Source organism: Manis javanica, chromosome 10 (genome assembly GCF_040802235.1).
Source record: "Manis javanica isolate MJ-LG chromosome 10, MJ_LKY, whole genome shotgun sequence".
NCBI classification, from domain to species: domain Eukaryota; kingdom Metazoa; phylum Chordata; class Mammalia; order Pholidota; family Manidae; genus Manis; species Manis javanica.
In genome coordinates this window covers 80,251,151-80,275,970 of record NC_133165.1, presented here as the reverse complement: position 1 = coordinate 80,275,970, position 24,820 = coordinate 80,251,151, and the positions used below count along the sequence as shown (strand labels likewise).

Sequence of the window (24,820 nt, the reverse complement as noted above, 5' to 3'; positions counted from 1 at the left end):
ACTTTGATTTTGTTCATGTTCCAATTAGGGTAAGATTGGTTAAAACATACTACTTCAGTTAAGCCATTAATTTATCATTAGCTCCTCCAAAAACACTTATCTATATACTATTAAATGTTTATTACCTATTAGTTATTTATCATAGAGGATGTTCTGTAACTCTTAATAAGGGTCTAGTATTTCTAAATTAAGGCATCCCTATTCCTGCTGCTTCCCGCTGGCTGGCAGGTTAAAGTTACATAATCTGTCTTATCTTTATTTCAGTTTGTCTGTGACGAATCACCTGATACTGTATCTATTAGAACAGCTACTGTTGGTCTGAATCCTGAATCCACAGATAATTTACTACTGCTGTTCTTTGTTTTTGGTTTTGTTTTTTAAATTGAATCTTATTTAAAAGATATTTAAACAAGTATTGGACCTTTAATAAATTTTTAAATACAGGAACATATTACTTAAGAGAACTTCCACAGAAATACTGAAATGCTTCCCTGAAATGCTTTCAGCTTTTCTGCTCTAGTGAGGCAGGTGACACAACAAATGGGATACTAAGATAGGAGATACTTTGTTGACCACCTACTAAATAGAGGCACTGCTATGCATTTTATATACATCATATAATTCTGAAAATAACATTGTATATCATAATCATTATTAGCATTATATATAAGAACAAAAGATAGCTCAGTAAAGATAAGGTCATTTTGTGAGAAACAAAGCTCTAATGATTAGTGAAAACTTAGTCAGGAAGACTTAGTTTTCATCTTTTCAATTGAAGATCTTAAAGTTTTTTAAACATTTATATTAGATCTCTTCACACATTCCTGAGTTGTCTAGTAGGGGACATTGATCTTCTTTACATGTCCAGAGCTCTGAAGGAAGACAAGTGCATTAATAGTATCACTTTGCCTTGCTTGCAGTCATCCTTACCTTGAACTGCCACACTCTGTGCTTTCAAATACCTTCCTGTCTCAAAATCGATAAGCTGTCCTGAGTCCTCTAAGTCCCCAATTCCAGTATCACCATGCTTAAGAACATTGTCTATCTTTTCAAGGAAGAGTTAGTCACTTGATTCTGAGTAACTTCACCCTTAATACAACTTTTGCAAGTAACCCATTGGCACCTGTCCCACATAAGTAATTCTAGCCTGCCAATTGATTTGCTCATAAGATTAACTGTTTTGAATTAATTTTTCCAAAATAAATTCTGACAGATATGTACTTCTATGTCTGAATATGGACAGAGACTTTCTTTTGCTCTTTAATCAAATGAATCTCTTCCTATGATAAAATAAAGATAAAGTCTTCCTAAATAAAAACTTATGACTGAAAGACCCTAATTTATTATTCAAAAGAAATCTAGGCAATCATCCTTCCTTTGTCTCAAGAAACATAGCTCCAATTTTGGTCAATTAAACAATAATATAAAATCCCTTATCCTACAAATAAATTTTTTTTTAAATTTTACTTTATTTTGATATCTCATTATGATATTATTTACTGAAACCTGAATTAGATTTCCTACTGCAACCAAAATACTTGAAATATTCTATTTCTAATAAATGTCTCCTTGCTTTATTTGTGATTTGAATTTAAAAAGCATCAGCTTGTCTACATTTAGCTATTATTACCTCTCTACTTTTTCATCTTACATTTTCTCCTGAACCCTCTTTTGTTTGGTCTATAATCTACCAATTCATTTACTCTGCTCTTTCAAACTCCACCTTTCCAAATTCATTAGTTGTCCTATTGTCATTGGCAGGAATTTAAGTAATATTTAGTGTAGTTGACCACTACCTTTTATTCATATAGTTTATTTGCCCTGGTTAGATGACACATTATTATGTCGATTTTTCTAACTATTTTGGCTATAATTTCTCATTTGTTTTGCTGGCTTCTCTTGTGACTCATTCCTTGATATTATAATCCCTAAAATTCTAAAACTCCATCTGAAGCCCTTCTTTATAGTCCTTATTGTCAAGTCACTCACCTTAATGATAGAGCTCTTCTGATTCCAAATTGTGTGTGTGTGTGTTCGTGTCTGTGTGTGTATGTGTGTTTATGTAAAGTGGCTAAAAACATTTCACAATTGTTGACAAATTTGAAAGAGTAGATTGAAGAAGCTCAGAGAATACAAACAGAAAACAAAAAAATATAATTAGGAATATGAATCTACAAACTGATGAAAACCCAAGACAAAAAGAAACTCTTGAAGGCAAACAAGGGAAAATACACATTCCCTACATAGTAACAGGAATAACAATTAGCCCTGACTTCTATTTAGAAGCATTGCGAGCAGAAAGACAAGTGATGACCTACAATTGTACATAAATAAATGAAAGTGAAATGAACATTTTCTTAGATAAACCAAAACAGCAGGAATATACTGCTAGCAAACCTACCTTACAAGAGATGTTATAGGATTTCCTTCCAGGAAAATCAAAATGATATGTCAAAAAACTGAATTTCTTCAAAAAATAGCGAGTTTCAAAAATGGAGCAAAAGAGGATACAATATGATGTATTTTCTCATTTTGATTGCTCTACAATATAAGTGGCTGAAACACTGATGGTAATAATGCTTTGGATACTTAGTGAAATGAAGTTAATGGCAAAAATACAACAGAGATGAGAGGGATGTTTTAAGAACATGTGATCATAACTTGCTTACACTTCAAGGGAAGTGGTATAAATTGAGGTAGACCATTTTGAAATGTATGTTCTAAACCAGTGGGAAAATGACAAAAGGTTTTAAAAGTACTCAAATATTTATAAGTTAGAGAATACACTTTTAAATAATCTATTAAGGAGAAAGTCTAAAGGAAAATTGCAGAAATTTGACATGAGTGAGCAGTAACACAAATAAGTGTGGGAGAAGGAACTGATCTTCCTTATGGAAGAATCCAAATACAGGTAGGTAGGTAAATAGACAGACAGACAGTTACCCCTTCCAGGAAGTGAAGCTTATTAATCCTTCTCCCCTCCTTTGATGTGGGCTATTTAGTAATTAGTTGCCAAGAAAATATTATAGACAGGAGAAAAATAGCATTTTTTTTAACTGGAAAACTATACCTTAAACAAGTTGTCAAGGAAAATATTAACAGTGATAAGTCATGGTGATGTCATTTGCCCTCTGATATGATGGGATGATAAGCATTTTTGGTCATTCTTATATTCTTTACCTAAATACAGAACACTAATCTATTACTTAATAAAAAAAAGAGATAAATCCAAATTGAGGAGCACTTTTAAAATTGCTTGATAAATGTGGGTAAAATTGCGGTATTTCCAGAATCTCTTTTAGCCTTAGTGCATCTACATATCAAGAGGTGTTTCCAAGGGGTGGAGAGAAGTAGTCCATCCAGACATAGATAGGTGATTGCAATGGGAAGTGAGGACATATCTGGACTCAAGAGGTTGGGTGGGGTCCCTTTTTGTAGCTGGGTTGTGACAGATATGGGCAAGCAGAAGTGGACAACTGCTTGTAAGCAGTAAATGGGTTTCTCCCACTTATTTCTCCATTTGACTGATTTTGGTTTCAGAGGTAATTTGCTCCCAGCTGGGAAAATATTTTCCCCCAAGAGTTACACCTGGTGATAGTTGGCAAGACCTCTGAACCCAAAATTTGTCTTCATATGTGAGATACTTAGGTGGACTGCCCCTAGAAAAGGTAGGGAGATAGCAGAAATGCCCAAGTGGACGGTGGTGAGGCCCCAGTGGCTTCTGCAGTAGGGGTGATGACTCACCCTTACCTCTGGCAGCGTTGGAGGGTACAGCTTCACCCGGGAACACTCTATCCATGGGGCTTTCTCCTGGGGAAACCCCAGTGGGAAATTGGTCTATGGTAAAGCACATCCTAGGTGGGTGGTCTCTTCCCCAGAAGTGGCAAAGGGTGGAAACACTGGAAGCTATGGAATTAACTCTCCGTGACATAGAAGACTGCTTAGAGGCCCTGAGTGGCCATGTAGAAGCTGGGATTGTGGAATATTTGTTTCTTGAGATAGCAGAAAGGCTTACTGAGGAGAGAGACACACTTTGGCTTCACCTGGGGATGCTGGGTAATTACCTATGGGATGCCCTTAAGAAAGAAAGACAGTTACTGAGAACAGGTCCTGCTCCTGGAAGATGTGTTAGAGTGAGGAAGGAGGCGGCAAGATGATTTGTGTTACAGGAGGCTGTGGGGTAGGGGGAAGGAGCAGGGCCCTGAGTCCTCCATGTGGTTGAGGAGATGTCAGAGGAGGATGAGGAGGTGGAGCTGAGGGCAGAACTGCTGCCTAGGCCACCTCCAGGGGCACCAGCCTCTCCACACAAAAGGCTCTGGTTACTCCACACAAGGTAGTAACCACCTGTCCCATTGTGGGGTGGGTGTGAGACTGGACCCAAAGGCATGGAGTGGCATGGCACAGATACCTGCACTGGCCAAATGGGGGTGCATACTTACAGCAGTGTGGTGCCCTCTCCAATGGCACCTTAAGTGGACAACTCCAACACTTATTGGGCCAGTGATGTATACTAGTGGAAAACAGGAGGAACTTGCTTTTGAGCCATTGGTAGCCAAGAGTCCTTATTAGGAGGGAATGCCACATACCTGAAGATGCTTGGTACACAGATGCCTCCAGTCATGGGCAGCCCCCAAAGTGGAGAGCTATGTCTTTCCATCCTAAGACTGAGACAATATGGATGAAAGATGAAGAAGAAGAGCAGTCAAGGGGCTGAGTTGTGGTCAGTATGGCTCATGATCACACAGGAGCCCTCCCCTATAGTTGTCTGCACCGATGGCTGGGCCGTCTATCAGGGCTTGACCCTGTGGTTACCAACATGGTACCATGTCAACGGGATGGTTGGTCACTGGCCCCCTTGGGGGCATGAGTTGTGGCAAGACCTATGGGCCTCTGGTCAGACTAAAACTGTTACTGTATATCATGTGACTGGCCATTTGCCTTTGGCATCCCCAGAGACTGATGAAGCAGACACACTGGCCCAGGAACATTGGCTTGAAGGAAAGCCTGCCTCTGATGTAGCCGGATGGTAACATCAGCATTCCTTCTTTGTAGCCAGGTCATGAGAGACACGGGTGAGCAGAAGTGGATGACTGACTGTAAGCAATAAATGGGTGTATCCCACTTTATTTCTCCCTGAATGATTTCAGTTTCAAAGGTAATGTGCCCCAGGCTTGTAAAATATTTTCCTACCAGAGTTACAACAAGTCTCCTCCAAACTGACAAGTATATGAACAAGAAAAGACTGAAAAGCAATCAAAGTCCAGATGACAATAAAGACACTACATGAGTAAGTGCTGTGTAGTATCCTGGACTAGATGCTGTAATAAAAAAAGGAAATTAGTGAGAGCACTATTGAAATAGAAATAAATTTAGGTCTCTAGTTAATAATAATGTACCAATGGTTCTTTTTCAGTATGTCTTTTATTTTGACAATAGTATATTGATAATACAATATATGTACATTCACAGGAACTGGGTAGATTTTTCCCAGATAAAAGAGTTGAAAAACAAGCTGCCCTCTAAAACACCAACACAAACTCTTTGTGTCATTAATGCAAAAAAGTCAGTGAGGACTTGAGAGGCCAGGGCCTAGGAGAGCAGGGCACTGACTAAGTGGATGCCCCCTATTCTGTAACTTTCTCTTAGAGCCTCTCGCTCTTTTGTATGCAGTATGTAGAACATGTCCCAGCAGGAAATGGTGGGCCCCTGCTTTCCCCTCTCACATGGGGCTGGGGAGAAACCAACTGAATTCTGTGAATGCATCTGTCAGTGCAAACAAGACCTTTCTTAGAGACAATAAAAACCTCTATAAAAGGGAATTAATGACTCAAGAGCCTGGCATTTTGCAATGTTACTTCCTAAACTCATTTGATGAATCCTTAGTGGCAAGCAATGGAAGACTGAGGCCACCAGTACAGAGTAACATCTGACTGATGGAGAAGCTGAGAATCTAAGAGGAAACTCCTGCAGTCTCCTAGCCTCTGTCTGGGGAGGGGAAATCCCGCGGCAAAATACCTAGCTGAAACCGAAATCAGTCAACGGGAGAACTAAAGTTTAAAACCCATTTATTGCTTACATCAGCCATCTGGTGTCTCTCTCTCTCTCCTCCTGTGGCAAAAGTGAGCGAATACTCCCCTCAATCTCTCAAGTCCAGACAAGCCCTTCCTCACCCAGGTAATTACCCATTGATAGGGAGATGAACTGCTCTCCACCCCTTGGAAATGCCTGCTGATATGGAGATGTGCTAAAGCCAGGCAAGGGATTCTGGAAATAATTGCGATTTTCTCCACACTGAGGAAGAATCCTAGAATCTAAAAGGAAACTCCTGCAATCTTCTTGTCTCTGTAGACAAAAGCTTGAAGCTATGATTTGCCAAAGTGAAAGAGCCTGGGTAAGTACCTAGGCCTTTAGTAGAGCCACTGACATCTTATACCCTAACAATATGCACAATTAATTCATCATCTCACGTCATTTCACATGGTTTGGTCGAGGTTGTCTGCTTCTACCTGTGTGTCAGGATAAATTATTTTAAATGATTAGTACTGATGTTCTCAAGAAACTCTACCCAATATTTGGAAGCAGAGAACAGGAGTTCTTGTACTGGAAAATTAGTTAGAAATATTCAGAATTATTCTTACAAAAAATATATGAACATATGTTCTTTACTATGGGACATAGTAAAGAAATTAAACAAATATGAAATATAAGTCCTAGGAAACAGGTTTTGATAATAAGAAAGATTGGGTAGGATATGAGTAAAACAAATACCCCAAAGGTTTAACAACAACAAAAATATTTCTATCTTATTTAAATGGTCAGTCTGGTATGTTGAAACTCTTCCATGAAGTCGTTGTGTTTCTGATCTGGTGTGGCCTGCAATGGTGTCCAGAACCTGGGTGTGTTTTTTCTTATTGATTCCCCATCCGTAGGGTGATTGCTCATACTCATGGCTCCCAGGGGCTTCTCACCTGTCTTCATTGCAAGAATGAGAGGGTAAAGAAGGAAAGGAGAGCAAGCCCGACCAATCAAGTAATAATCCCAGGAAACTGCATGTTATCTCTGTTTACATTTTTTAACAGAATTTAGTAACATGGCTACAATAAGTTGCAAGGAAGGCTAACTATAGCCATATGTAAATAGCCTATTAATACAGAAGTGGAGAATGCTTTGAAATTATGAAATCTTTAAGATCCACTACATAATATCACAAACACTATTTGGAGGAAAGACAGCTTTCAGAATAGGAATGGAATGGCATACAGGACCGGAGATGCAAGGTGTATCTGGAGAATTAATCATGGTGCATTTAGCCTGAGGTACAATTTTTTCAATGACAGGATAAATTTTCCTATTTATATTGTTACTCTTTATTATGGATTAAAATACTTTCATTTTGCTTCCAATTCCTTATTTCTAAACATGGAATCGCAAAACATCAGTGTGTGGGAAGGTAAGCATATATTAAGAAAATCTCTATTGAATTCTCTGGCAACAGTTTAAATAAGTGTTTTCTTTGTCAATGGTTATTTTAAAAAATATTTAATGCATGGGGAAAGCCCTGGTACACATATAAATTTTTGATCCTATGGGAATGGTATACTTGCATCTCATATCCTGCTGAGAATTCTTCATAATCTTTGGTTGTTTTCCTTCAGGGTACAGACAGCACAATTACTCCATGGGACTAGTGTTGGTTAATTTATATGGCACTGCGAATAATATTCAGAAAAGTACTTAAAACATGACTAAGTAAATGGTAGTAATGGGGAAATTTAATACACTAGTCTAAAATCTGTAGAAAACAACAACAAAACCTGTATAAAGCTGCCACTTATAACAAGAAAAACAGACACAGAGGGTGGTTAGCGTGAGATCCACCAGAGAGGAGTGGAATGCCGGTGTGCTCTGTAGGGCAGGATGATGAAGTAGCTAATGTGGAAGCAGAAGTTAAATTTTGTTTGAAAAAAGACATCTGTGCATATTACATCTTCTTAAAAATGGTGTTTCAGCTTTTAAGTGTTTTTGGCAGACCACTTCAGGACTCAAGAAGATGAAAAGAATTGGTATGTTTAAAATTTGAAATCCATATTTCCTGTCAGATATATTTTAACCCATTTTTGTCTCATTTTATCTTTACCTCATTAATGTTATTTTTTCTAACCTTTAAAATTTTGATTTAGGGAAAATGGTGAAAGAAGACAAATGGAATACAGTGATAACTTAGTATTGAAAAACTGTTCCTTTTAATTTATCTGATAGTCACAATATGCAACACAACTAAATGTATCGTATTCACAGGCCTGCCTCCTAATGCTTTGCTTATGTGACCTTTGTTAATTTTTACAGTGTGTTTTAGTAGTAGTTTCTATAATTGACATAGAACAATTCTAATTAAGTGTTTTAGATATATGCATTCCTGCAATATCGCCGTGGGTGTGATATGTGTAAATGAGGGAAGATGTGTAATAATTGCTTCACAGTTACATGAATGTACAAGGAGTGTGAATGTAAAGGGAAAAATGACCCTCATCCCTTCTCATCCAAACTGTGTACATGATTAACATAACTTTGAGAGAAGTTCTCATTTTTTGTATCTTAGTATCCTCCTATGAACTCCTCTAGATGATATAGGAAAAAACTTTTATTTTACCTTATATGTTTATTTTATGTATGTGCCTTTTCTAAATTAATGCATGCTTATAGGTTGGAAACAATGACCTTGATATTGTCAAGACAGAAAACATTATGTTATCTAGGGTCCATCACTAAACTTTAACCTTTTTCTGTGTTTGATGATGAAGATACCAAGGAATACAATTTTCTTTAGAGATATTATTAATCCTTTTTTTAAAGAAACACACTAAAATCTGTCCTACAATTATTCACAGAAAATGTACTCTTGAAAGGACAACTTGTAAAACACACTCTTTCAAATTAATCCTGAACTTCAATTCACTAGCTGTGCAAACCAAACAATACAACTGTCTCAATATGTACCTGGCATTGAGAACAGTATTCTATAATGAACATTTTAAGTATGTGTTAGCCAAACATTTGAATATCCTATCATAGGGAAAAGTTTGTGTCACCCAAAAAAGTTGTGTCACCATTATTCTGATATTATGTGTTCAATAGTTACCAAACACTCATTCTTCATCTCTTTTAGGCCATGCTTAATACAAAGAACAAAATAAAATAAACACAAAGAAAAGAAATAGGTGGAGGGAAATATCATTGGTAAATATTTTCTTCTTATAAATGTTTACTTACAAAATTTTAACTTACTAAGTTACAGATTTACTTACTAATTTACATTTTTAAATTTTTCAAAATTTTACTCACTCATTAAAACATTTTTAATATTATTTTGAATTTTTCATCAGACTCACTCTCCTATCTCTAAAAAACCCTTCTTACTTCTCTAGGTTTCCACAAGTTTTGTTTTTATCTTATTCTTCTTTTACCTCTTACACCTCACACAATGTCCTGAACACATAGTTTTATATTTCTATCTGCTTCTATATCCTTCCTCTCATTTTTCACTTCATTTTAACTGGTATATTCTCATCTCCACAACGTGCATTAGAAAACTGAAATTACCACTGTGGTTACTGATATTCTCAGGGTACAAGGTAGGTAGGGTAGTGATCATAACAGAGATAAGTGAAATGTGTGTGTATGTGTGTGGGCAGGTGAGTGGGTGAGGTAAATGCAAACATAGGCTAAAATACTTATAATAACAGGTATAGATTGTCTCCTAATATGCAAACTTCTTATATTAAACAGAAATAGCTCCATCCCAAACTCTTGCATAAATGCAAGAGAGAAGAAAATTTCATTCTGTTTTAGAAGTCCCTTTAATTTCCCTATAATTTATTCAAATAAAAATGGAGAAACTTTACTGCCATCATATTGGTTATTCTCTGTTGCAAACTAAAGATTGAACTCTGTCCAGATACCCTCAAAAGGCAAACTACTGTTCTTCCTGCCATGAGCATCTCTAGAACATGAATGAGCCTTGTGTTGCTCTAGCTGAAACATCACCGTAACCACTATTATCATGTAACTTTCCCTTTGGGATCGTCATTTTCTTCTTCTTTTTTTTCTTTTTCATTTAGACCTGGCCAAGTAGAGGACAGTAACGGGGAACCACACAAGAGTGACAGGATTCATCCTAGCGGGTCTGACTGATGATCCTCAGCTGGAGGCGGTGTTGTTTACCTTCCTGCTGCTCACCTACCTGCTCAGCATCACCGGCAATCTGATCATCATCACACTCACCCTGCTGGATACTCACCTCAAGACCCCCATGTACTTCTTCCTTCGGAATTTTTCCTTCTTAGAAATTTCCTTCACAACTACATGCATCCCTAAATTGTTGGTGATGATGGCAACCGGGGACAAAACCATTTCCTATAACAGTTGTGTTGCTCAAGTGTTTTTTGCCTTCCTTCTTGCAGCGTGTGAATTTTACCTGCTGGCAGCCATGTCCTATGACCGCTATGTTGCCATCTGTAAGCCCCTGCGTTACACAGCCATCGTGAGCACTAAAATCTGCACACAGCTTGTCTCCTGTTGTTGGCTTGCTGGGTTCTTTACCATCTTTATACCTCTCCTCTTGGGCCTAAACCTTGATTTCTGTGACTCCAACATTGTTGATCATGTCTACTGTGACTCAACTTACCTCCTGCAGATCTCCTGCTCAGACACAAAGCTCACCGAGACAATGGGTTTCGTTTCTACTGTGATGGCACTCCTGGTCACCTTGGCAATGGTGATAATATCATATACGTATATTGTATTAACAATTCTAAAACTCCCTTCAGCTAATCAGAGGAAAAAAGTGTTTCAACATGTTCTTCTCACATGATTGTGATCTCCCTTTCTTATGGCAGCTGCATCTTCATAAATGTTAAACCTCCAGTGAAACAAAAAAGTATCTTTTTCCAAGGGAATTGCAGTTCTCAATACCTCTGTTGCACCATTTTTGAACCCTTTCATCTACACCTTATGGAACCAAAAGGTGAAACACGCCTTCATTAATATGATACACAAGGTTGTTTCTCTTCCAAACAAATGAATATCCTATTGCATCACATGTAAAGAAACAAACAAAGGGACCCTGGCAATACCAGTGTATCCAAGAGTAGCTTCCAATGCACAGTTTCCTCCTTTATTTTGGTTTCTTTGCTTTGTTATTTATCTTTACCTCATTTCAAGCTGTATTTTCAAAAAGCTTGGTTTCAAAGAATTTTATTTTCTTTATAGTCTTCAGTATAGATTATTTTCACTTTACTTCTTTTCCTGTTGATAACTGGAAAAACTGAGCCAAATTCTTCAGTCTGTCTCTTTTATATTTGAATTCTAGTTAGTCAAGAATATAAATATATTTAATTAAAATATATTGAGTGTAGCATGCCATGTAAAGGTTATTATCATTGTTTACTTGCACTTAATCGCAACCTACATAAAATAATATTCATTTATATTTTTTAAATGCTACCAATTTTTGTGTGGACTCTACTGAATGAATAAAAAGAAAATTGTGACCAAGTTAACCATTAGTGTTGATGCTCAATTTAGAAAGTGTTTGGCTATTAAAAACAAAAGATCATTGTGTTAAAATACATCCAAAGAATCTGGTTGTTTTCTATTACTGCATTGTTAACATTTAGCAGTATTTCAATTGTAGATGAAAAATGGTTTTTCTTACTACCGTATTTAAAAAAAATAACAATGAAATACCATGCTTATTAGGTGTTTCCATTCTCAAAAAACTCCCTTTGAAAACTCGGGATACTTCTGAAGCTATCTGGAAACTGCTTATAAATGACTGATAAATAAGGAGGACAATGCTATCTCAGTGTATTTATTCTTTCCGTTTGTCACTGATATACATTTATACATTTATAGCTATACTTTCTGTCCCGACCCGCAGGACTATCAACGGGGGTCGACGAGCTGGAGGAGAGAATGAAGGGGCAAGAAACACAAAGAAGGGACAGCAAGACAGGATGTCTGATCAAGCTGACCAATTTTATTTTTCTCAGGCTCAATTTATATAGGTTGTGACGAAAATATATGTAAAGGGGTGATTGGTCTTCAGCTGGCGCCGGCGGGAACCGAGGACCCGGAAGAGAAGCAGGAAGTTCGCCACCTTGTGGGTGGGGGCCCTTGGGAGGGAGGTTTAAGGGTGGGGCTTTCCCCTGGGGCAGCTGGTGTTCTTGAGAAGCCGGAGTTTGGCAGGGTTAGAAGGCCAGTGGAAAGAACAGAGGAGGAAACATTGCTTAGCAATCTGACTGCAAGATCTATATTGATTTGGCTAGGAGAGCAACTCTGCCTTACTGCAGAAATGATTGCTGTTGTCTTAAGACTTACATAACTAGTACTGCTTAAAAGTCCATAGGCTCGCTCCCAGCAAATTTCTACCAGTGACAGCAAAATATCAGAATAAACTAAACTTTTTCTTTAGGATTTTTGAATTCCCAGTAATAATCTGGAATTTCAGGCACTCGACTTCTTTGTCATGACCAGAATTTTAAAATATTAAATATAATAAAGAATGTTTTCACAGAAACACATCATGGTACATGATTTCTTTTCCAGAAAAGTTTATGAATTTGGCAATTTCATTTCCTTTTTAACTTTTGACCTTGATTTGAAGAAAATGTATTTTGAAAATACCATCTAGAAAAGCATAATAAAACACATCCAGGGAAAAAAATCTATATAACCTGTAATGGACTGGGCAGTTTTTTATGTTTTTGTATAACTTGTTAATAAACTAGATCTTAAAAAGACATCTGAGTCATAAATATGATTTCGGGAATAATGGTTATTTAAACAATTGATTATATTGTCCCTTAATCATTTATATGCATGCATTTTCCATTTTAAGAAAATTGATCTAGTTATCCCATAGCATTATCTAACTTTCAGAAATTTTAAGAGCATAGAAAATGAAAAAATACATATAATATAATGAGGCAATATAATAAAACCAAAAGTTAAGGCTCTTTCAATATTCTCTTTAGTTTGTATTCTGCTATCTGTGGTAAATAACTAGTAAATAACAGGTATTTGAAAGTATATAAATAAAGCATTTCAGAAAAAATGACAAAAATATTTATATTATCAACTTCTTACGGTTTGTACAACAAATGATTCAAGAAGTTTTAAATTAGAAATCATACATATCCCTTTATGTATCATTAAGGAAGATGAGGTTAAGGAAAGCATTTTTTATTGCTTTTACTTCACTTTCCGATATTTATGTTTCATTCCATACATCATATAGATGTAGGAAAACATCAACCCATTTCATAGACTGTGTATCAGATTATAAGTAGGAAGATTGATAAATGTAGCAATGTGTCATCCAGAATTAGTTTGCTTAAACTGCCCAAATTAAACCACCTTTTTGTCATTGAGTTTTTCTGAAATGCTTTGTTTATATACTTTCAAATGTCTGTCATCTTCTAGTTATTTACCATAGAGGATTTCTGCAACTCCTTGTAAGGGTCAAGCTCTTCCAAGCTAAGACTCCCCATTCTCACCACTTCCCACTTGCAGGCCGGTTAAAGTTGCATCACCTGGCTTCTCTTTACTTCAGTCAGTCTCTGACATTATCATCTCATTAAGTCTAATGGAACCACTATCACTGGCCTCTGAGTTCTGAATTCCCAGTTAGCTTAATAGTGCTGTATTTTTAAAATATGGTCTTGAAAAAGTAACACAACTCTTTAAATAGAGGTACAACTTGTTTCTTAAGGGAACCTCCACCAGAAAGACTGAAATATTCACCTTAAAATTCTTTCAACATTCCTTTCCTTGAGGAAAGCTGAACAACAAATATGATATAAAAACAAAATTTCTATTTTGTTGACCAATTACTGGATTGCATGCCTGTTGAGTATTTTATATGTAATTCTGGATATGTGATAAGATATAATGATTACTATTAGCGTTATGCGTAGGAGCAAAAGATTGCTAAGTAAAAAATCATTTTGAAAACCAAAGAGTAAAAAAAATAGATCATAAAAATTTAAACTCAGGTAGATTTATCTTTCATTACTTCAATTAAGGAGTAATGAATTACATAATGATTAGTGAAAGATTACTCATAGTAATGATTTGTAAAAGAGGAGAAAAATAATACATGAACACCGATCAAGAAAAATGCAGTAATTAATAAAATTAATGATCTTCCTAACAGATGCTTAAATTGTGAATTTAGATAAAGCAATTGAATAAGTACATCATAGAAATGCTTGGTATAAAGTACCTGTAGTAGAATAGGAAGAGTTACTTAATAATATGGAGAATAAAATGGATAAGTTAAACAGTTTTCAACAATTTTAACTTCCAATACAATTTTGTTAGGATCTACTAAAATCATTTGTCTGTGTAAACCCAGCCAATTTGTAAATGGTAAAATAAATATTTGAGTGTAAAGAAAATGCAGAACTGAAAGAGTTCAAAGTAATGAAGATGTTTGTAAAAATAATATGGTGAGGATCACAAGAAACTGCGGAAGACTATTGCCTCCTGAGGAATGGACTAGCATGGTGACTGCACCAAATACTGAACCCTGGTTTGGAAAGACCACTGTTATATAGATCAACTTCTTACGGTTTGTACAACAAATGATTCAAGAAATTTTAAATTAGAAATGATACATATCTCTTTATGTATCATTAAGGAAAATGAAGTTAAGGAAAGCATTTTTTATTGCTTTATTTCACTTTCCTGTATTTATGTTTTATTCCATATGTCACATAGATGCAGGAAAGCATTAACCCATTTCTTAGACATAATATCAAAGGATAAGTAGGTACATTGATAAATATAGCAAAAATTAGGATAATGATAAAAAATGAGGTTTTTCTCTGACAAATAAAGTATGCAATAATATTCAGAGGTTATAAATTAAATTCAGAAACTGAATGAAAATGAAATGTGAAAAGTATAGTATTGGTAGATAAAATGTGGACTTAAAAGCCACTACTGAGGAGAAGCTTTTGGAACGTGGGTTATAATTAACACTGATATTTAGAATTTTTCTTCGCTTTCAATAGACAGTGTAATTCAAATAACTTACATGCCCTGATTCTTTAAAGCATTCATGTAGTAAGGAGTCAGATTGAAAACAATCGGGTAAATTGCATTTTGCCAAATAGAAACTATTCAAGTCCATAAAGAGGAGATATTTGTCAGGATACGATAATTCTAAGTTGATCTGTTACATGATTTTAACTATCATATAACAACTTATGCAGAAAAAAATATGTGTTCATGGATAGAATTCTACAAAGGTGTCTTTCCTTGGTTTTCAACATTTTTAAAAACTGAAAAAAACCTCAATGTGTTATTACAGTTTAATCATTTTATAATGTAGTTTTGATAAGATTCATAAAAGGGAAATAAGAACAAATCAGTAGAGATAGAGTTCATTTGACTTGGACTGAAAAGTGAATCTTTGCTGCAAATTGTCATTTTCTGGTGTCTGTTTCTCAAATGCAATGTTGAACATGATGGAGAACTTATCCTCCTTACCCTGCTGAGTCCTTTTCTAAAAATTTTCATGGGTTTTTTTCCTCTAAAAATTCTCCTTCTTAGAAATCCCATTAACGCTGGTTTATATATTCCTATCTCTAAATTCATGATAACCTCAATGACTAAAAACTAAACATTTTCCTGTAGCGTTGGTACAACTTAACTTTTGTTTCATCTTTTTGGGAGCGTGTTATGTTCCTATGTTCTATGACTACTGTGTTGTGATATAGAAACCACTGAATCACCTCTATGATGCATGGTAAAATATGCTACTATCTTGTACCAACTTGTACTCAACTCATGGGAATTGGGTAGCTAGACTAATCTTCTAATACAGTTGAGGAACAGATAAAAGTTCATTTGATGGTATTTAGATATCAAAATGTTTCAGCAGTAGTGGCTGAATATTATGCTAGATCTACTGGATCACCAGAGAAGACCTCTATGAGACAGAAAATGGAAAATAGCAAAACCCAGGAAAGACCAAAGGCAGTTTTTAGAAAATAAATACAATTGAGATATCTCTAGTTAGAATCATCAGTGGAAAATGACAAGGCACACATTACTGATTGAATAGTGACCTCACTATAGATCCTAGAGATATTAGAAGAATAATGAGATATTATGAAGAAGTTTGTTCCAAAAATAAGTGATTTATATAAAATAAACAAAAATTTATATAAAATAGAAGTAAAATATGAACTTTGGAAGCATGCAGAAGAAATGTATAAGCTGAATATCCTGTAACTGTTAAAGTAAATGATTTGTAGTTAGAAATTTTCCCACAGAAAAAAATCAAGGTCTAGATGGCTTTAATTGTGAACTTACCCATTCTTTTTAAAAAACTACCAACTCTAGTTTTTTAAAAGGAATGGTTAAAATTCTACTGATTTTACACATCCTTCCAAAAAAAACAGAAGAGAAGGCAATACTTCTCAATTCAGTTTTAAGTCATCATTATCATGACACCAAAAAGGCAAGACATTAAAAGAAAGCAAAACTTCAGAAAGCATTCCTTATGAATAACAGATACAGAAATTATAAAGAATATATAAAACATTCAATCCAATAATATGTAAAAATGATAGTATACCATGACCAAGTGGGATTTATTTCAAAAAATTCCTTGCGCAAGTACCATTAGAAAGCACATTGTTTGAATTCTTAACATTTATGCACCTACCAATAGAGTAACAAACAATTTGAGGAAAAAATAATATAATTTCAAAGAGAAATAGATGAACCTACTGTCATAGTCGAAAGTTCAACAACTCTGTCCAAAACAGATCTGTCCAAAACAAAATCAATGAGGACAGTTCTTTGAATTAAATAACAACATCAATGGATATAATTGAGACATCTGTAGAATATGTCAACCAGCAATAGCTATAAACACATTCTTCTCAAACTCACCAAGATATAACACATTCTGGGCCATAAAACACATTAAAAACTTTTTGAAGCATATAAATCATGCAGTATCTGCTCTCAGACAACAATGGTATTAAACTAGAAATAAATGAAAAGAAAACACTGAAAAACCTTGAATTATGTGGATATTTAAAAAACACATGTATCAAAGAAATCTCAAGAGAAATTGAACATTTTTTAAATGAATGAAGATTAAATGACTTATTAAAATTTATGGGATGCAGTGAAAGTAGTGCCTACAGGGAAATTCATAGCATTGAATGCATCCATTGGAAAAGAAGAAAGCTTAATAATTGATAATCTAAATTTCTAACATAGAATATGGATTAAAGAATATGGATTAAAGAAAAATTAACAAACACCATGAATGAGTCTATAACCACAAATTTGATAACCTAGATGAAATGGACAATCCTTGAGAGACATATTTTGTCAATATTCACGTAAGAATAAACCACAGAAGCCTGTATGTGCTCAATTAAAAGGCCAAACGATGTAGTTTTGAAAAGATCGGCAAAATTAACTTTAGCTGCAATGACCAAGAACTGAAGACAGAAGGCTCAACATTACTTAGATCAGAAATGAAACTCAATTTACTACTAAATGACCTTATAGAAATAGAAAGGAATATAAATGTATGCTCTGAAGAATTTTGTACCAACAAAGCAGATGACATAGTCAAAAGCCCAAATTTGTAGAATCCCACCAATTACCACTGATTTGAAATAGAAAATCCAAAACTATTATACATCAGCAATAACAAAAACATAAACAAATAATCCAATTAAAAATGTGCAACATTTGAATAGCCATTTCTTGAAATGGCCAACAAACACATGCTTCACTAGCCATTATGGAAAGGCAAATCAAAACCACTTCAAACCCACTAAGATGGCTATACTTATTTTAAAAATGTGGATTTAGAGTGATTGGAACCCTCATACATTCTTGGTAGGAATATAAAAAATTGTGGAGTCGCTATGGAAAACAGCTTGACAGTGATTTTAAGGAAAATAAACATAAAATTCCCATATGCCCAGTAACTCCATTCCTCAGTTTTTATCCAAATAACTGTAAAAAGTACTCAAATATTTGTACACTATTGTTATTAGTCACCTTATTTACAATAGCCAAAATGTGGAAACAATCCAAATGTCCATCAATGAATTAATGGATGAACAAATTGTGACAGTTACATAAAATGGGATATTATTTATCCAGAGAAAAATTGGATTACTGATACATGCATCATGTACAAACTTCAATAACATCATTTGTGTGTGAATAAGTCAGACACAAAATCTCACATACTGTGTGATTCCACTTACATAGGGAATCCAAAATTGGTAACCCCAAGGAAACAGAAAGCAGACTCGTGTTTGCTAGAAGCTAAGGGGAGATAGGGAATTACTGTTTAATGGGCATGGGTTTTCTTTTTTTTGAAGTAATTATATGTTTTGGAAAAATATAGGTGTTGGTGGCAAATGTGGTCCATGTACTACATGGCATTGAACTACACAGTATAAAAAAGCTAATTAAAAAGGGAAAACTATTGGGATATCATCAAACAATACAGTAAAATATTGAAAGGAAAAGTGTATTAGAAAACTGCATTAATATTTAATGCAAATTTTGTCATTCTTTGCCTGCTGTGATTTTATTAACTTAGATGTGTTTAGCTATGATTTTCCTCATTCTAAATTTCATTCATGTATGTCAATTCTTCACAAATCCATTGTTTCTTTGTCTAAAAGGTATAAAAGCTGGGTTTTTTGTTTAGCTCTTTGAGTCTCACATTTTTATGTGGCTCCATCTGTGGAAATAAATTAATTTTTTCCTGGTAATCTGTCTTATGTCAATTTAATTACTGGACCAGCCCCTAAAAGGGAAGAAGGGAATAGTTCTCTGCTCTACACTACTACAGCTTCTAAGAATGTTGCAAGAGCTGGGGTAGTAGAAGTTCAGGACAGCAGAATCCGAAGTTTGGGTAGAAGGTTATGATGGAAGTTGAGGAGAAGTGTGAATACGGGACAGAACGCTGAAGAGACTTACATTGAGATTTCACTGTGAAACACAGGAACGCTTTTACTGCTAAATGGCAGTGACCCTCTGTAGTTCCTGAGAACAGTTCTTCCAGTTGCCTTGGCAGTAAAGCTGGTGAGCCTCATTTATTGAGAGGCCACTGTGGATCTTACCGTGTTCACAAATCTGACTAAACACACCTCTGGAGAATATTAGCCTCTGATTCTATTCTGATTTCCAAATTTTGAACAAGGTCATCTTACCAGCAAATTGTAAATTAAAACCATGTGAGGAAGAGGGCACTCTGGGAAATGGGATCCCAGTTTTTCCTGTGCACTTAAGAGAAAAAAGAAAAGGTCATATGTGATGCCGAATTGGTAACAGACAATTTAAAGCAGATTCTTTGATTATAACCAAAGTCATAGTCTCAGGAGTTGCAAATTACTGGCTCTCTCAGTGGCTCTGCCCAAAAAATGTTACCAATGTTGAAGGCAGGATAGGCAAGAGGAGATATGTTTTGTTTTATTTTTTACTTATGAAAACTCAAAGAATTTATTAGTTTAAAGACAGTTTCCTCATCATCAACTCTTCGCTTTTTTTTTTTTTTGAGAGGGCATCTCTCATATTTATTGATCAAATGGTTATTAACAGTTAACAACAATAAAATTCTGTACAGGGGACTCAATGCACAATCATTAATCCACCCCAAGCCTAATTCTCATCAATCTAAGATCTTCTGAAGCACAACAAACAAATTCTTACATGGTGTACAAATTCTTACATAGTGAATAAGTTCTTACATGGTGAACAGTACAAGGGTAGTCGTCACAGAAACTTTCGGTTTTGATCACGCATTATGAACTATAAACAATCAGGTCAAATATGAATATTCGTTTGATTTTTATACTTGATTTGTATGTGAATCCCACATTTCAAGAGGAGATATGTTTTATGAATTCTTGTTCAATTTGTTCCCATTCAATAGGATACTATTGGATTTTCTGGCCAATATGAATGTCCAAATCCAGGAAATCTATTGTGGGTAATACTGCAAAATTTCCAGAATCTCTTACCTACCCTTAATTCATTTCCATATCAATAGGTGTTTTCAAGGGGCGAAGAGAAGTAGTCCATTTCCATACCAAAAGGTGATTGATTACATGAGGGAACAAAGGCATATATGGACCAGAGAGGTTGGGTGGGTCCCTTTTTTGCAGCTGGGTTTAGAGACACAGTTAAGCTGAAGTGGACAAGTGCTTGTATACAATAAACAGATGCTCCCACTTTACTTCTCCCTTTGACTGATTTTGGTTTCAAAGGTATTCTGCTCCTGGCTGGGAAAATATTTTTCCCTGGAGTTACATCTGGTGATAGTCAGTGGGACCTCTGAACCTCAAATCTGTCTTCATGGGTGCAAGCAACCCTTGGGTGGGCTGACCCTAGAAAGGGTGGGGAGATACCTGGAAAACCCACTGTGGATGGTGGGGTGGCCCTGGTGGCTGCAGTGGTGGAGGGTGCAGGGTCACCAGGGAGCTCCCTTTCTGTGGGGCTTCCAACTGGGGAGCCCCTAGAGGGGAATTGGTCTAGTGTAAAGCACCTCCTAGAGGGTTAGAGCAGAAGCTGTGAAATTAGCCCCCTGGGAGATAGAAGGCTGCTTAGAGGTACTGAGTGGCTGCATAGCAACCAGGATTGTGGGATGGCTCTTAATCGAGATAGTGGAAGGAGTTATCAAGAAGAGACACACTTAGTGTCACTTGGAGGAGCTGGGAGATGACCTATGGGATGGCCTTAAGAAAGACAGACAGTTATAGAGAAGAGAGGTCAAGATCTTGGGAGATACATTAGCAGCAAGGGAGGAGCCAGCAAGAGGCCTAGGGGAGGGCGAGGAAAGAGCGGTGCCTTCAATCCTGGAGATGGTGGAGGAGATGTCGGGAGAGGATGAGGTTATAGGGCTGAGGGTGAATATGTTGCTAAGGCCACCACCCAAGGAAGCAGCCTCTCCCATATTAAAGGCCTGCCCTGTTGTAATTAAGAAAATACAAATGCAAAGACCATGGGCTCCTTCGGCGGAAGAGCACTCCATGCTCCACCCCTATAACCAGGGGAAGCTGGTGTCCATAGGCATCCAGGTTTGCAGAAGTCTTTAGAACGTCTGCCTACGTGGCTTTTGTATCTTTGGGATATGGGGATGGAAAAGATTGTTATGTTGTGTTCTGAAGTGGGTAGACTGGTTTCCCTTATGACTCACTCTTCCCTGTGGCAGTGGTTGCAAAGTGCCCATGACACTTCAGGGAATCAAGCATTGATTCTGCATTGGCTGACAGCCCATCAGGTCTGTTTGGCCTAATCAGGGTGATTTACTATACGTATCCGCTAGTTGAAAAATGTATGCCGAGCTCCAGCAGGTGTTTTGAGAGTTGGGCATAAAGAATATCATCTATAATATGGACCAGAATGCCCCAATGAGGAGTTGTTCACTGAAGAAATGAGATTTCTGGCACTCCATACATCTCCCTCATCTATCTTTGGGCCCCTAGTGACTATTCTTGTCCCTCACATAGGGCAACCCATAGGTGAGGCTACTTGTAGTTTAGCAGATCTGGGGAGTTTGAAACAATAAGAGCATGGAAGAAAGTACAGGCTACAACTGAAAAGAGAGGTGCAAAGGGCCCCATGAAGGTCTTGAGGACCCAGATGTGGGTTGATTTGATAAAGGCTGTGGTAGTAAAAGAAACACTTGATGAGCAGCCCAATAGGATCTTGTTTGAACTGTGGCATCAATTAAAGCCAGAGCAGCAGTTCCAGCCACTGAGGTCCAGGACACAGAACCAGAGGCAAAACCCCATGTCTGACCTGTGTCCCTGCAAGACTTCCTGGGGGATAGTACTCAGGCTCTGCCTGGGATCTAACATCCACAGGAGGATGATCAGGCATCACAGTTTTACTGAGGGTGGGTCAAGGCCCCCACTTTGGGGACATGGTGGGGACTGGAGGCCACCTAGAGAATTAGCAATTCATTGGTCCACTGTGAATGTATAATGTGTCCTGGCACTGGTGGACACAGGAGCTGAATATTCTCTGATTTATGGCAACCCTGAGCATTTTCCTGAGACCCCTACTGTGATAGATGGCTATAGGGGTAAGGCAGTTAGAGTGAAGAAAGCCCAAATCCCATCGGGAATAGTGTGCTTACCCACAAGGAATATACTGTGTACATTTCTCCCATCCCTGAATATATTTTGAGGGTAGATATCCTGCAGGGCCTGTGGTTAAAAACCATTACAGGTGAGTTCAGATTGAAAAACATGTGGTAAAGGCAGTTCTGAGGGGACATGCTCAACACCCACCTTGTAGCTCTGACTGTACCTTACCAGGTGACAAATACTGAGCATTATAAATTGCCTGGTGAAACAAGGAAATTTGGAGAAACTCTATAGGTTGGAAAAGGTGGGCATCATAAAGCCCACTCATAGTCCTTTTAATTCCCCAATGTGGCCAGTGCAAAAGCCTGATGACTCTTGGCATATGACCATGGAATACAGGGAACTGAAAAAGTCACATCCCCCTTGCACAGTGCTGTCCCTCCATACCAGCCCTTATGGACACCCTCAGTCATGAACTAGGGACATACCATTATGTTGTGGACCTTGCTAATGCTTTCTTCTCTATTGACATAGCACAGGAAAGTCAGGAACAGGTTGCCTTCATGGGGGAAGGCTGGCAGTGAACATTCACTGTCCTTCCACAGGGATAACTCCACAGTCTCATCAGTTGTCACTGACTTGTAGCCCAGGACTTGGCCACATGGAAGAAACTGCAAATGGTGCAGCTATATCAGTACAGTTATGATATCATGCTCATGTCTGATTCTCTTGCAGATTTCGAATTGCCGGTTCCTAGACTGCTGCATCATCTAGATGAGAAAGGATGGACTGCGAGCATCACCAAGGTTCAAGCCCCTGGTTTGTCAGTAAATTCTTGGTGGGTGTCTTCCCAACCTGGCAAAGTAAAGTTTTCCCAAAAGCAGTCATAGACCAGATCCAGGCTTTCCCTACCCCTACCACTGTGGCAGTATTACAAGAGATTTGGGGCCTTTTGGGCTACTGGAGAGTGTTTATCCCACACTTGGCATAAATTCTGAAGCCCTTGTATCACTGTGTATGAAAGGGCATGAGGTGGGACTGGGACGAAGCACGTGCTGCTGCTTTTACTGGTGCTAAGTGAGCAGTCAAGGCTGTACAGGCCTTGAGTGTAATCAACCCATCAAGATAGCTGATAGATGACATATATGTAGACAAATAGATAGCATATATGCATACATGAATGAATATATACCTGTATGTATACATACATAAATGTTATCATAGAAGAGTGAAGAGGTAGGTGTATGTTAGACATTTCAGATAAATTCTTTTTCTGTAATTGGGTAGAAAATAAACTATTTTTTGTCTATCAAATTCTGAAGGTTTAGACTACTTTGAAAATAGCAATTATTTTATACCTGAACAAAATCATTTCAGGTTAAGCTTCATAGAAGATAAATAGTTCACTACAAAGCAAAAATTTTCCAAAATATATGGAACTATGAATTTTTTGGTGAAAATTTCTGTTCTATCCAGTCCATCTAGCACATGAAATATCTAAATGTTTTGGCAGTATATGTGTTTGTGTGTTGTCTCATGAAGTCAAAAGTTGAAGCAAGGATTTATGATACTAAAAAATATCCTAAATTTCATCAACTATAATTTGTAGTAATAGGAAATAAATTAATTTGATTAGTAGGGCCAAATTCTTACTGATCCTCCTGCAATATCTCCAACTGGGAGACTTGGCACAACATTTATTGAGAAAGAAGTATCAGAAAATTGAAATGAATTCAAAATGTTAGATGGAAGACAGTAAATTTCATTTCCTCCTTACAGATTTAAAATTTGGGTGCTAAAGAAGAAAAATGGTTGAAAATCTGAGGTTTCTGTGTCCTCTGAGTGAATAATTCCTCATTTATAAAACCTGCAAGACATCTTAAATTTCTAGAAAGTGGGAACAAAGTCATTACAGCACATAACATAATGAGCTATCAATAAATAGTAATTATTATTTAAATATGTGTATTAGTATAGTTGTGAATATGTTTCAGAATTTAAATTAAAAGAGAATATTCCCAGTTGTTCAAGTTTCGAGTTTGTTATAACTGATGACATACTCATAAATAGAAAAGGTAAGTGACAGATAGGTATGAATATTTGAAAGACGCAAAAAAACCCTCAATAACAGATGAGGAAGAAAAGTGTGTCTTAATTGATGATATCTACAGAAACTTGATAGAGATGATTGTATGTTTACACAATTTTGAGAAATGCATTAACAGAGTTCCTATAGCTAATAATTTCAAAATTGAGGAAATTTTTAAAGCCAGAGTGGGAAGAATATCTTTAGAATGTTGAAAGTGACACAAAATGTAGTGTTATTTTGGAAATAGTTTGTACATGGTGATAAACCAGGGACAAATTGTAGAAACCTTTGTGAACTAATCTGAAGTATCAATACAGGCAATGATAATTAATATAGAATTATTTTTGACTCCATATATTTTCTGATGTTAGTCTTAAGGATGCCTGTTAGTACTGCTACTGTTGGCCTCTGAATCGTGAATAAATGGATAGTTTACTATTTCTATTTTTTGTTTTTGAGCTTGTGTCTTTAATAAGCAATGCAACTGGTATAGTATACCAGACTTTCACCCCCTCCATGCGAGTTACAGATGGGGCAATATATAGGGCTACAGGATGTACATGCAGTGACCATAAATACA

At 36.5% G+C, this 24,820-nt stretch overlaps 1 pseudogene; it reads left to right on the top strand.

Annotated features, from left to right (window-relative positions):
- Positions 1-4,226: 4,226 nt before the first annotated feature.
- LOC140843864 (olfactory receptor 6C74-like) lies at positions 4,227-11,244 on the top strand (annotated as a pseudogene).
- The last annotated feature ends 13,576 nt before the right edge of the window (positions 11,245-24,820 follow it).